This window comes from Muscardinus avellanarius (genome assembly GCF_963383645.1).
Source record: "Muscardinus avellanarius genome assembly, chromosome: 5".
Taxonomy (NCBI): Eukaryota; Metazoa; Chordata; class Mammalia; order Rodentia; family Gliridae; genus Muscardinus; species Muscardinus avellanarius.
In genome coordinates, this window is record NC_137790.1 from 102975097 (window position 1) to 102990025 (window position 14929).

The window sequence follows — 14929 nt, forward strand, 5'->3', positions numbered from 1 at the left end:
TTGGTTTTTTGAGGATTGAAGAAAGGAGAATAACTTAATTATTATCAATTAATTTGTTTTATCTTATTTTGTTTTTGTAGTGCTGGGATGGAACCCTGGGCCTCAGACAGCATAGGGCAAGCACTCTATCAGACCTGTCCTTGTTAATTATGAGGACCTTATGGCCCATATCCTGGATGATTAGAAATATGGGTCTTGATTGGAAATATGAGTCTGGACTTTGATAAAGGTCCTGACCTTGATGTCAGGGAGCGGAGACAGAGATATTGAAGTCATTGCTATGAAAATAAAGGTCATTGCCATTCATCTTGATAAACAGCTGGACAGTTCATACACCAGTCTTTGTGCCATGTTGTGGGTTAGCTTGCTCAAGGAGAGCAGGAATTGTGAAGTTGAATAAAATAAAAATGGAACTTTGGAGAACAAAATCATTTCAGGGTCTGTCAGGCCAGAGACAAAGAGCCATTCATTCAAACACACACACACACACACACACACACACACACACACACAGGCGCGTGATCGTGTGCATGCAAGCATGTTTGCAAAAGGGAAGAGAGAGGGTGAGGGGGGAAACGGTTATTGTGGTAAGAGAAACAAGAAACTGGAGAATTTAAAGGGGAAGAGAGTTGCAAGAAAGATCAGGCGGTCAAATGTCTGCAGAGACCAAGTAGGTCACTGGCGAGTCTAAGTGGGACAGTCTCCACCGAGATGCGGGCCTGGGAAGTTGGATGGCAATGGGCTGGGAAGGGCTGGCAAGCCAAGCAGCTTCACTGCAGAGACAAGGAAGGCACAGGGACACCCGCCCTAGGGGAAGGGCAAAGAAAGCCTTGTAGGGAAAGAGGAGGTCTGAGTGCAAAAGAGAAAAGAACGGAGTGAGTTGAGAAGGAGGGAGGGTTAGGATCTGGAAAGCAACTGGAGAGTTGGTTTTAGGAGAGTTCATAACAGGGAGCAGGAGGGAAAAGTGGCGTTCACCTTTATTTTAAAGGAGATGAGGCCAGCTGTGCTGCGGCGCTGTCACCATGGCCCATTACAAAGCCACCGACTTGAAGCACGAGCAGTTCTGGAGGTACTTGGAGATGTCGGGGTGCTGGACACCCTGACCAAGGTGTTGGCACCCTTACAAGAAGAACCAGAGAAACCTAATAGTGCTTTGGATTTTTTAAAGCATCACTTAGGAGCTGCTACCCCAGAAAATCCAGAAATAGAGCTGCTTCATCTAGAATTGGCAGAAATAAAAGAGAAATATGAAGCTACTGTAGAAGAAAATAAAAAACTGAAGAAGCTTTTTCAGTATGAACCACCTCAGGAGGAGAAGCGTGCTGAATGGGACTCTTCTCAGTTGAAAAGGCACTGAAAAATGGTTTTGTATGACTTGAATAGTTTGTATAGTATATAATCTTTTCTGAACAGATGGTATAAAACTTTTAATATATTAAATTCACCTGTCACTTTAACTGTTATAAACACATATACTTAGAATCACCAATAAAAATTCAGTCTTTCTTTGGGTCTTAAAGCAGAAGAAACCAAAGTAAATCCTGAAAGAAACAAAACCAAATAAACCTAAAGAGCCATTTAATTTATGACCTTAAAATATTTTTTATTTATTAGTCTGATTAGGCATGGTGGCACTTGTTACATTTTAGACAAGGAGTTCAGCATGGAGCTATTCCTTAGTTAATTCAGAATATGAGCATAGATACAATCTTCTTGAAGACTACAGGGTCCATATTCTCTGCAAGCAGCTGGAGATCTGTGTGCCCATGGTTCCCATGAATCTTCTGCTCTTATTTGCGGAACACATTACTCTTCTTTGCCACCACTTTGCCTTAGATAACGGTGTGCGCCAGTTTGAACTGACACCGCGTTTTCCTTCTATGCCATCACGCCCTGTCCGATAATGTCTCCTTGCTCTGCTGAGTGCTTTAGTGCATCCTGGTTGTATGTTAGCCTTTCTGTGTTGCTTTTCGGTTTACTCAATAATGCAGTTAACCTTGATTGTAATTTATGGAACCTTAAACAAGATCACACTGGCACCCTGCCTTACTTAGATAAGCGCAGAACAGAAGTAAATAGAAAATTCTGGGGTCACACACAACTGGGATGAGAAAGGAAATGAGCCATATATCGCAGGAAATTATGGTTTCTGGGTATAATTATGCAGTGCCCCCCCCAAAGTATTTTTCTAGCTTTGAATTTATTTTATCTTCATTATCCTTGTGAAGTAGGTAGGGCAAGTATAAGGGGAGTTTGGATGCTGAATTTTTAGGCCAAAGACTGATATGAATACAGCTGTGTATTCATTCATACTAACTGTAGAACTTTGGCCACATCAGATAACTGCTCTGAGATTCTCTTTTCTCACCTGTTAAATAGCTCTGTGCTGTCTACCTCATAGGGTTGTTGTGAGGGTCAAATAAGAATGTATATGAAAGATTTATAAATGGTAAAGCACTATTTTCTTGTTTGCTAAAAATAAATAATGAATGAGATAAGCTGGTGCTAGAGGCCCATACCTGTATTCCCGGTACTTGGGAGGCTGAGACTGGAGGATCACAGGTTCAAGGACAGCTTCATGGAGACTCTCAACAACCTAGCAAGACCCTATTTCAAAACAAAAATAAGGGTTGGGGGTGTAGCCTGGAATTAGAATGTCCCAGGTTCAATTCCCAGTACCACAAAAATCAGTCAGTCCATCAATCAGTAAGCTAGTGATTTCAAAGACTGGCGTCTTTGAAGCTAATTCATTGCAGTCATTTTCGAAATTCTCATTCTCATTCTCTCTCTCTCCCTCTCCCTCTCCTTCTCCCTCCCTCCCTCCTTCCCTCCCTCCCTCTCATGTTTTCTTCTCCTGCCTTTTAAACGATGATGTTCCAGTCAGACAAAGTGGTGTTTGCCTGTAATCCCCATATTTAGGAGGCTGATAGGGAGAATTACAGTTTAGAGGCCAACCTCAGCCATTTAGCAAGACCCTGTTTCAAAATATCTTAAAAAATATAAAATAAAGAGGGGAGTATATCTTGGTAGTAGAATGGCCCTAGATTTAGTCTCCAGTACAAAAAAAAAAAATAATGTTCCCCAAGCTTTCATTTTTTTTATTTTATCCAACTTTACAATTCCTTTATGGTACTAGAAATGGAATCCAGGAGCATCTCTACCACTAAGCAACATTTCTTTATTATTTTTTGAGACAAGCTGACCTCAAACTTGAGATCTTCCTGCTTCAATCTCCCAAGACACTGGAATTACAGGCCTGTGCTACTGCACCTGGATGAACTTTATAATTCCTACTTCTGCGTAGCAAATTGACTTTCCCTCCCTGTTGGAGTTTACCATGGGACTTCAGTCCTCCCAGAGATGGTGGTGTGCTGGACACAGTGGCACAGGCCTGTAATCTCAGCTACTCAGGAGGCTAAGGATCTTGAGTTAGAGGCCAGCCTCGGCCACATAGCAAGACCCCTGTCTGAATGAATGGACGGATAGATGAAGGAAATGCTCAGAGAACCCTGTCCTTGGTCAAAGCTAAGTTGGAGTGGAGCCCTGGCCTTAAGCAGGTAAAATTGTTATCCTTGTATTCTGGTACCTTCGGATCTCTTTCTGTCCTTGCTGGATGAGGGTCAGGGGCAAAGAAAGGAAGTGAGGACACCTGCCTCACAGCCAGACACAGCTCTGTGCCTTCCCACCTTTCTCCCCTCCTTTGTCCTACTGATAATTAAAACTCAGTTCACCTTGCCAGTTGCGGTGGTGCATGCCTGTAATCCTGGTTCTTGGGAGGCTGACACAGGAGAATCTCAGGCTTAAAGCCAATCTCAGTAATTTAGCAAGACCCTGTTTCAAAATAAAAAATAAAAAGGGCTAGGAATGTGGCTCAGAGGTAGAATGCCCCTGAGTTTAACTCCCAGTACCAAAAACAAAACCTCCTCAGTTCAGCTCACCTGACACCCTGTTCCGGCAGCCTCTTTGAATTGTTCATAGTTAACTCTGAGCACTTTTTCCAGGCCTGATCTCTTTGAATTTCTGAGCCTGCATTTGCTATCTGCCTTTTGGGAATGATATACCTGGATGTCCCATCAGCTTTAAGTGGAATAATACTAAAATGACATTTATCTAACCCTCCCTGTCCATTTTCCCTGCCTATGTCTTCTATTTCTCATATCCCAATGAAAACCACCCAGTTTCAAACCATCGTTGAGCCCTTCTTGGTGCCTCCCCAGCCTGCCTTGCTGATGCCAGCCCCTCCTCAGTGAGCAGTAGCCAAGGCCAGTCCCCTGTATCCCCTGGGAGAAACCTTCATTTGCTCTCCAGTGGACAATTGCCAAATTCTTTTTTTTTTTTTTTTTTTGGTGGTACTGGGCGTGGAACCCAAGGGCTTTCTACCTTGGGGCTATACTCCCAGACCTATTTTTTATAATTTTTTATTTGGAAACAGGGTCTCACTAAGTTGCTGAGAGCCTCACTAAGTAGCTGAGGCTAGCTTCGAACCTGTGTGATCCTCCTGTCTCAGCCTCCCAAGCATGGGGATTATAAGTGTGCGCCACCACGCTTGGTACCAAATTCTTTTAACAGGAAAAAGAACACACAAAATTTATGACATGCCTAAGGAATAGGAGTATTAGTTAAACTCCACAAAATTCTTATAGCCCCCTTTGCCTCTGATTTCTTCTTTCACTAGTGGATTGTGTATTCCATGACTATGATTCTTCCCAAAGCTTAGACTCTTTAAAAAAAAAAAAGTGTTCAGCCAGGTGTGATGGTGCCAGCTTGTAATCTCAGTATTTGGGAAGCTGAGACAGAAGGACTGCAGGTTTGCAGCCAACCTCAGCAACTTAGTGAGGCTGTTTGCAACTTAGTGAAACCCAGTTTCAAAATTAAAAATAAAATAGGGCTGGGAGTATCACTCAGAAGTAGAATGCCCTGGGAGCAATCCCCAGGACCACAGACACACACAAAGGAAAGACACTAAAGAAATATTTATTGAGCCAGAACAGGCTGGCACAGGTTTGTAATCCTAGTACTTGGGAAGCTGAGACAGGAGGATTATAGGTTCAAGGACAGTCTCGGCATCTTAGTGAAACTCTGTTTCAAAAAAAAAAAAAAGATTGGGGATATAGCTCTGGTAAGAATGCCCCTGGTTTAATCTCTAGTACCCCCAAAAAGTGTTTAAAGATCACTTTTATTTCAGCATTGACCACTGAGGTCACCTGAGCATGGAATTTTACTTGCTAGTGTGTGTGACCACTGAGGTCACCTGAGCATGGAATTTTACTTGCTAGTGTGTGTATGTGTGTGTGTGTGTGTGTGTGTGTGTGTGAGAGAGAGAGAGAGAGAGAGAGAGAGAGAGAGAGAGAGAGAGAGAGGGAGAGGGAGGGAGGGAGGCAGGCAGGCAGGCAGACAGGCAGAGGCACTGGGAGTTGAACCCAGAGGCATAGATATACCCCTAAACCGATTTTCTTTCTTATTTGGAAAGTCCTGTAAAATGTGTTTTGTTTGTTCTACAACTTTTAAACTTTAACCTGAGTTAATACTTTAAAATGATAGACTTTAAAAGTTAAAACGTTTCAGATGAAGTTCAAAGAAATGTGAAATCTTAAGGGAAAGCTGAAATTTTGGGAAAAGGGGAAAAAACAGATGAGACAAATTTTTAGCTACTAAGGTTTTCAATCCATTTTTATCCATATTTATATTCTTGTAAATGTAGCATTAACTGGGCCTGGTGGCATGTCTGTAATCCCAGTACTTGGGAGTCTGCAACAGAAAGATGACAGGCTTAGGCCAGCCTCAGCAACTTACTGACGCCCTGTTTCAATATAAAAAAATAAAAAGGCTTGGAGGTAGGGTGCCACTGGGTTCAATCCCTTGCGGAGCCAGCCGGCAAAAGTACGGGTTCTGGAGAGAGGTGTGAGGATGAAGAATTAAACTCTTAAGAATTTGATTCCAAGAATTTTTCTTTAATTCTAACCTAAGGAGGCCACCAGCCTACTATCTCTACTAGCCGACCCCTGCTCCTGGGTCAATATCTCTACTGGCCGACATCTCTACTGGCTGATCCCTACTCCTGGGTCAATATCATCTCTCTTGGGCTGACCTACTGGCCAACGCCTACTTCTGGGTCAAAATCATCTCTCAGCTGACCTACTGGCCGAAAATGGGTTTATTTTTCTTGAGGTATTTATAGTTACAGGTCAATCAATATCCTCGTGCTATCACCACCAAATACAATACAGACCAATCCAAAGCACATACATTACAGGTAGGTTGATCAACACCCTCGTGCCATCACCACCTGATCTTCTCTCAGACCTTTTACTTTGTACTTTCTATAACCCCAACCTTAATGACTCTGGCAAAGGACAGTCAGCTGAGTCAGAAATATTCTTTTAGGGGAAAACCTTAATGGCTTCCCACAATTCTCCCTTTCTTATTATATTCAAAGAAGACTGTGCCTGTCTTAGGTTGTTTCCTTCAGGTATCAAGGCTTACCCATCTTTTGATAAGTTGTATATCCTGTTTTAGGTTTCCTTATTTTCTGTTTAGGTTTCCAAGGAAATCTTACCTGTCATTGGCTACCAGCCTCTTAAATGGGGGTACTTTTAAAACATAATTTATGCACTTCTGCTAAATAAAATGTTTTCACTTTGTCCTAAGACCACACTTTGTCCTGAGTCTCTAATAAACAAGGTATTGGGAATATTATGTAAAACAGATATTTCAGTAAGACATTTCTTCCAGTTAACACTAGGATTTCTACATGTTAAATCAGTTTAACAAACAAGTTATTAGTGGGCTAACATTTTTATCTTCTTTCCCTGTGTAACCAGGGCCCCACAAGACCAAACCTTTAATATCACAGTTACTACTTGTCTGTAATACCACGGGTGTCAACAGCAGACATTCCATCTTCTTGACATCCCTAGAAAACCATAAGAGTGTACCAGTTTTTTTGTCCAAAAATAACCAAAAGTACCAATTCTTTGTCCAACACACAGTTACTGTCAGTTTTTGTCCTTGTCTGCAATACCACAGGCGTCCACTGCAGACATTTCATCTTTTTGACATTTTTAAAAAAAAACATAAGGGTATACCAGTTACCAGTACTTTGTCCAGAATAACCAAAAGTTTCCGCAATGGGTGTAAAATTCAAAGCAAGAAGTCCCAGAAATCGTGAGTTGTTACAGAAGACAGTTATCTCCCATTGTTCCCAAATTGCTGGATGAAGTATGGAATGATCTGGAACATAAGCCCATGTTTCAATCATCAGCATTAATCCGAGAGTCTTCTATTATTCTTCGATCCATGTCGCACCAGCCGCTCAGGTATCCACCATGCATTATCGTCATCCTGTGAAAAACACAAACATGCCCTCTTCCCCATATTAGTACAGGGTCGGGACCTTTCCAAATTCCTGTGCAAGGATCTTTCCATTTTACTAAAGCAAAATAGTTTTTGGAGGATGGATGCTAATATTTATCTGCTGCTCTGCAACCAATTTTGTCAGCATTCAAGAAATTAATAACACCTCCTTGACCCAGTTTTGTCGGCATTTAAGAAATCTAATAACACTTCCTTAACCATCAGGGTCTTCAGTAACTGTGAAAACTATGAATTCCCTAGTATCTTCTCCATTTTCTGCAGCCCGATTTATAGCCGCCTGAAGCAGCGATATTAAAGATAACAACTCATCTCTGTGGTACTGAGCAGCAGTTTCCTCAAGCTGCTCCTCTTTTTCAGTATCTAAAGTATCCTCATCTTCCTTAGGAAGCTTAACACAAAGCATAACTTTTAACATATGTGCAAAAACAAAAAAACTAATTTTTTGACCCATTGTATATTACAACTCTTAGGTTAGGCGCCTTCGTGTTCTTAGTTTCTCTAGCACAAAGCATCTCTTTTAATTAATCCATTGTATATTACAATTCCCACATTTCACTGCCACCACTTCTTCAAGTACGCTCCTTTTCTCTGCAGCAGGGTCCTTCACTGGGTCCTCAGTTTCAGAATCTCCCCGTACGGGCCGCCACCTGCCAGAGCCCGCCAGCAAAAGTACAGGTTCCGAAGAGAGGCATGAGGATGAAGAATTCAACTGTTAATTTTTTTTTTTTTTTTTTTTTTTTTTTGGTGGTACTGGGGTTCCTGGAACCCTTCTACCTCCGGGCTACACTCCCAGACCTATTTTTGCATTTTTATTTGGAAACAGGGTCTCCTAAGCCAGCGCGCGCGGCTGGCTTCGAACCTGCGCGATCCTCCTGTCTCTGCCTCCCAAGCGCGGGGATTACAAGCGTGCGCCACCACGCCCGGCAACTGTTAACAATTTGATTCCAAGAATTTTTCTTTATTTCTAACCTGAGGGGGCCACCAGCCTACTATCTCTACTGGCGAACCCCTGCTCCTGGGTCAATATCTCTACTGGCTGACGTCTCTACTAGCCGATGCCTACTCCTGGGTCAATATCATCTCTCTTGGGCCGACCTACTGGCCAACGCCTACGTCTGGGTCAAAATCATCTCTCGGCTGACCTACTGGCCGACCTACTGGCCGACAATGAGTTTATTTTTCTTGAGGTATTTATAGAGTTACAGGTCAGTCAACATCCCCATGCTATCACCACCAAATACAATACAGACCAATCCAAAGCACATACATTACAGGTAGGTTGATCAACACCCTCCTGCCATCACCACCTGATCTTCTCTCAGACCTTTTACTTTGAATTTTCCATAACCCCAAACCTTGTTGACTCTGGCAAAGGACAGTCAGCTGAGTCAGAAATATTCTTTTAGTGGAAAACCTTAATGGCTTCCCACCATCCCTATACCACAAACAGGCTACTTTATAATGAAAATATGCTTATCTCACAGTTCTGGAGTTCAAGGAAGTCAGTGTCAGCTGAGCTCTGGTGTTTGACATCACATTGGCCAGATGCATGACAGGAAGAAATCACAGGACAGCCTGGAAGCCAGGGCTCAGGGTCAAGCCTCTTTCTTTCTTCCTTTCTTTCCCTCCCTCCCTCCCTCCCTCCCTTCCTTTTTTTTTTTTTTTTTTTTTTTTTTTTTTTTTTTTTTATTCAGGGAGCAGACGCTGGGCCTCATGGATTCTGGGCAAGCATTAAGGTACAGGCTTTTTCAACAACTCATTCTCTCCTGATAACTAACTTGGGATCTCATGAGAACTGTCTTAGATCCCTTCCAAGGACACACCCCCAATAACCTCAGGACCTCTCTCTAGTCTCCACCACTTCTCACACTGCCACTCTGAGGACTAAGCTTTTAACATGAATTCTTGGAGGAACAAACAACATCCAAGCCGTAGCAGTTACCTTTGGTAGTTTCTTGCCACGAGGCGTAGGGTTCTGGCTGAACAAAAGTTCTGTACTGTGAATCTCAGATGATCTCAATTGCACATCATATAAGTTTAGTCTCAACAACAAAAGTCAAATCTATGTTTGAAAGTGCACTCATGCTTTACAATGTTTAAAATATAACCATAGATTTTCATGCAAAATAATAAACATCCAATGAGATTATAGATTTTCCTATAAATTGATACAAGTAGAGAAAAATCTGATGAGAATTAAAAAGATGTTTGACAGAATGAAATAACCATGCTGGGAAAGTTGGAGAGCCACTGACATAGACTTCAAACCATCCAAGATGTGAAATAGAGCAGGTCATTAGAATTGATGCTCTAAGTATTTAATGCAGGCGGTTCCTGTTGAAACTTGACCACATGCTAAGTTATTTATGTGGATGGAGTATCATCCTACTGCCTCCTCCCAGCCTCTTTCTCTCCCTTGGATACAAGCATACAAATAAGCTTTTTGTTTATTTTTTTGGTACTAGGGGTTGAAGTCAGGGGCATTCTACCTCTGAGCTATACACCCCAGGTCCTTACTATTTTTGTTTTGAAACAGGGTCTTGCTAGATTGTCGAGGGGCTTGCTAGATCTCAGACCTGCAATCCTTTTGTCTTGGCCTCCCAAGAACTGGGATTACAGGCCTTTGCCACTATATCTGGCACAAATATGCTTTTAAGAGATAATTGTCATCTCCTCATCCTTCACCTCTTCCTCTTCCTCTTCCTTCTTCTTTCTCTTTTAATACTGTCATTGAATTCAGGGGCATTTTATCTCTGAGTCACACCTCTAGCCCTATTTTATTTTTTATTTTGAAACAGAGTCTCGGTAAGTTACTAAGGGCCTCACTAAATTGCTGGGGCTGACTTTGAACCTGAAATTTTCCTGTCTCATTCTCCTAAATACTGAGCTTATAGGCATGCGCACATCTTCTTAAACTGTAACAATTTCAGAACATGGTAATTAATGAGGTATCAATACCAAATGTGGGGAAAGTTATTGTCTCGACTTCCCTGGAAATGCTGGAAAGTGTGTCCCTGGGCTTGCATTTCCTCATCTGTGGTCTTCTGGATAGAGTTTAGAAGTAATGATAACCACGCCATGTAGGGCTTCGTGTGTGATGGACACTGTTCTAGGTACTTTTGTTTCCAGTCTTTATAATAATCTTTTGAAGTGTTTGGTGGTATTATTCCTGTTGAGGCACATTACTAGTGAGCTGGGCAGTGGGACTGTACCCTGCGCTCTGGCTCTGGAGTCCGCGGGTGGGCTTCTGCACTGAAGGCTCCTCTTCCACGGTGAGCCTTTTCGTGCTATATTCCTCCTTCCTCTGCTTCTCTATTTGCCTAACCTACTCAGAGACATCTGAAGTAAAACTCCAGTCCCACATGGTGGCATACACTTATGATCCCAGTACTTGGGAGGCTGACATGGGAGGATTGCAGGTTTCAGGCCAGCCTCAGCAACCTACCGAGACCCTCTTTCAAAATAAAGAAGAGCAGTGGCTTGCAGGTAGAATGTCCTTGCAGTTAGAATGCCCCTGGTTTCGATTCCTAGTACAAAAAAACAAAAAACAATAAAACACACACACACACACACACACACACACACACACACACACACACACATCTGCCTGGCACTCGCATGCTCCTCCCTCCCAGCCCTTTCCTTTGTCCTCCTCCTCCTCTTCCCAAGGCTCTGCCAGGCTGCATGCCTCCCTGGATTTCTGCCTGCAGCACCCCTCCAGAGGGGTTCCCTCGGCCCCTGGGCTGTGCAGTGCCCTGCTCTGCCAATGCCCCTCTGGGCTCTCCTGCGGCTCAGCTGACTGTGCACTGCTCAGCCACAAGCATTAGCTCTTCTCCATCACTTAGGTTTTTCTCCCCCTCAGAGTTCCTGCCCATAGAATTATGAATCATTTATGTGTTTAATTGCTCCACAGAGATGAGCCCAAGTCACCAGTGTAACAACCAGTACAAATACTGCTGAGCAGAGCACAGTTTCTGCTTGGCTTTGTTTTTCCCTCCTTCATCTTTGGCCATGAGGCGTGGGTAGGGAGCCAGCGCTGGCCAGCGCGCCACCCGCCGTGCCCAGCCCATCAAGTGCAGCCCGGCCTTCCCCTCCTGCCCAGAGTGGCTGTGGAGGCTTGTTCTGAGACCTCTAGCACTGCCCAGGGCTGCTTCAACTGGCCAGATCCCACGAATTTGTACCCTATATCGTCTGAAGTCCAGGTCTGCTTCTGTGTGTTTCTAGATTTTTCCAGCTACTTCTGTGAGGTTTCAGGAAACGTTTTTTGGGGGAGGGGTCAGTACAGGGGATTGAACCCAGGGCCATTCTGCCTCCACACTACGTCCCCGACACTTTCTAAAAATTTTAATTTTGAAATAGGTTCTTGCTGAAATGCCAAGACTCTCCCTGAGTTGAGGAGGCTGGCCTCAGACTGAAGCCCTCTTGTCTCAGCCTCTTGAGTACTGGGATTACAGGCAAGTGCTATAACACCTGGCTTGAGAAAACTTAATTAGTTTGGAATGTCACTTGAGTGGATCAAAATCAGATTTCATAAACTAAAAAAAAAAAAAAACCTTGATCTGTATTTAAAGCCTCTTTTCTTTATTTATAAGGTAGGTACTTAATCTGCCAGTTTAGGAATTCCTCCTGGTCACAGTTTGCTTTTAAGTTTGGGGGATCTGAATATAGTGCTCCTGGGTGGACGAGGCCCTGCAGGGATCACTCACCCTCAGCCCAGGTCTTTGATGATTGGTCCCCGGGGGTTGCCCTGGGATGTCCTTGTCCTCATCTGTAAGAGTCCTTCAAGCCCATCAGCACTGGCACATTTCTATTCCTGCCAGATCTTGAGAATATATAATGGAAAGAGGTTGTCTCAGGAGCGCTCGCAACTTTTATACACATAAAATTACTCTGTTTCTCTTTCGCCAGCTGGAGCCCAAAAAACTGTAAGGCCATCTGAGGCACCATCTCCCTGGAACACCCTCCACTCAGCCTTCCCTAGGCTCTTGCCTTGGGTTTCCTGACTGGGCTGGGAGTTGCTGTATCTAGAGTTACCGCGTTGGGGACTGGGTACCTATCAACATATTCCTCATGTCATCTCCAACACTTTTCTCCTCTCCCACCACCTAGCCTGGGGAGTCACTTCCTATTAGAGTTCTTATTTGTCATGTAATCTTCTAAATCATTGTCTTTTTCCTTTTTAAAAAAAATACTCCAGAAGATTTAGGCTTTTAAGAAACAAAAGCAGGGCTGGGTGTGGTGGTGCACGCTTGTAATCCCAGTACTTGGGAGGCTGAGACAGGAGGATAGCATATGTTCGAAGCCAGCCTCAGCTACTTAGTGAGGCTCTCAGCAACTTAGTGAGACCCTGTTTCCAAATAAAGTATATAATAGGTCTGGGAGTATAGTCTGGAGGTAGAAAATCACCTGGGTTCCATCCCCAGTACCACCAAGGGGGAAAAAAAAAATCAAAAGCAGGAAGACATCCCGATTTCTCCGCAATTTGTTCTCATATGCCTTTACTGAAGTAATGACTATAGAAATGCTTGGCTACCACCAAGTACAGTGGTATAAACCTATAATCCTAGTACTTGGGAGTCTGAGGCAGGAGGATTAAAGGTTCAAGGACATCCTTAGTAACTTAGTGAGACTCTCAGAAAATTAGTGAGACCTTGTATCAAAACAAAAAAGGGCCAGGTGTATAGCACAGAGGTAAAATGCCCCTGGGTTCAGTCCCCAGTACAAATAGAGAGAGGAAGATGAATGAATGAATACGTGGCTAGTCATTTTGCTTGTTGGGCCAGAGGGTTGGTGAGGAGAGCTTAAGAGAAACAATAGATCTGTGTTTTATACTCTTCACAATTTTGTCATGCACGTGATATCGTGTTGCACATGTGAATGTCAGGTACTACTGAACAGGGAGGGCTGCAGCATTTCCAGGACAGGTCTGTGTGAACTACAGCCCTCAGTTTTGGGAATCCAACTTCTGCACTGTTTATTTACTCTCTAAGCTTCTCTTCTCTCCTCTACATAGGAACAGAATAGAACCTACTTGGTAGAATCGTAGTTAAATCAGCATCCTACTTTCTTGCTTGCTGTAAACACTCAGGCAGCAAGAGCTATTATTATTGTTCTGTAATAGTAACAGTGAACATGGCTATCAAGTTACTGATCCATTCTCTCCATTTTTAAATTTTGAAAGAATCTCCCCATTGGCTATAGGACTAATTTATCAGGATAATTTCAAACGTTAGCACAATTTTTTCCTAGCAAATTCCTGAGTTTTTTTTTCCTACCATCCACCCTTTCTTCATCCTATTTTCCCCTAAGTAAATACATTGTCACCTTTCTAATCCACACTTCTGTCCTCTACTACCACGTCACTGTTACAGACACTGCAGACTGTGCTTAACTGTCTTGTAGAGCTTTCCTACAGTTGGAGAAATGCATGGATAATATGTCTTATACATTTAATAATGTTTTGACTTTGAAAAAAAAGAAAGGAAGAAAACTCAGCTCAGAAAGTAACAGCTTACATCCGCCTTTCTTGGTTTATATTTGTTATTTTAGGCCTGTCGGGCTACTTGTGCTGGGAGGAGCAGGACGGACTGTGCCTGCCCATTATCAACTGATAACAGTGTTGCCAGGCTTGCCGTGTCTACTCCAGCAGCCTTGGCAAATGCGCTCATTCTTGCTTGTGCCCTGGCAGATCTCAGTATCCCTGGGGTAGAATGATGTTTCACAACAAAACCCAATGATGATTGTCCTTTTCCAATTTGCCAAAGAACTGAAGGTGGTTGTGAGCATCCTCTGCACATGTGTGTACATGCAGAGCTGGTCTGAAGGTGAAGACACCCGCACTCACTCATCTATTACTTGGTCTACCTATTTATTTATTTATTTAAAGATACTGGCAATTAAACCCAGGAGCCTTCTACCTCTGAAGTACACCTCTAGCACTATTTATTTATTTATTTTTATTTTTGGTGGTACTGGGGTTCCTGGAAGCCCTTCTACCTCTGGGTTACACTCCCAGACCTATTTTATATTTTTTTTTAATTTGGAAACAGGGTATCTTAAGCCAGCGAGGCTGGCTCCGAACCAGCACGATCCTCCTAGTCTCTACCTCCCAAGCGCGGGGATTACAAGCGTGCGCCACCATGCCTGGCACACTTTTTATTTTTTTATTTATTTTTATTTTTTATTGGTGCACTGTATTTATACATCATAGTGGGATACAAACTTTTGTAGACATACATGCACACATCACCCAGTCAGCCCCCACCCGATCCCCACCCCATTCTCTCCCCATCCCTCCTTCCCATGCTTGGCTTAGTGGTTGACATCTAGTATTATAGCAATTTATCCAATATTAACATTGATAATCTCACATAACAGTTTCATTTGTCTGATACCAAGCTTTTGATGACTTAAAGACAACATTTCAATATTTCTTTTTGCTTTCTTTCTTACTAGAGCATATTTTTTTCTGTTTTTTTAGGTGAAACTATCATATATTTATATATTTATTTTTCAGAAAAAAATCTATCCTAATATGGAATATGGATTCTAGATA

The 14929-nt window shown here is 42.8% G+C and overlaps 1 protein-coding gene and 1 pseudogene across 3 annotated transcripts in view; both read left to right on the forward strand.

The window, feature by feature from the left end:
* NCEH1 (neutral cholesterol ester hydrolase 1) overlaps positions 1-14929 on the forward strand; it is a gene marked incomplete at both ends in the record, with an annotated part of 80794 nt that overhangs the window by 41820 nt on the left and 24045 nt on the right. The window lies entirely within an intron of this gene.
* Positions 1023-1357, forward strand: LOC308263129 (c-Myc-binding protein-like; annotated as a pseudogene). The gene has a single exon. The product of its transcript is annotated as a c-Myc-binding protein-like (transcript).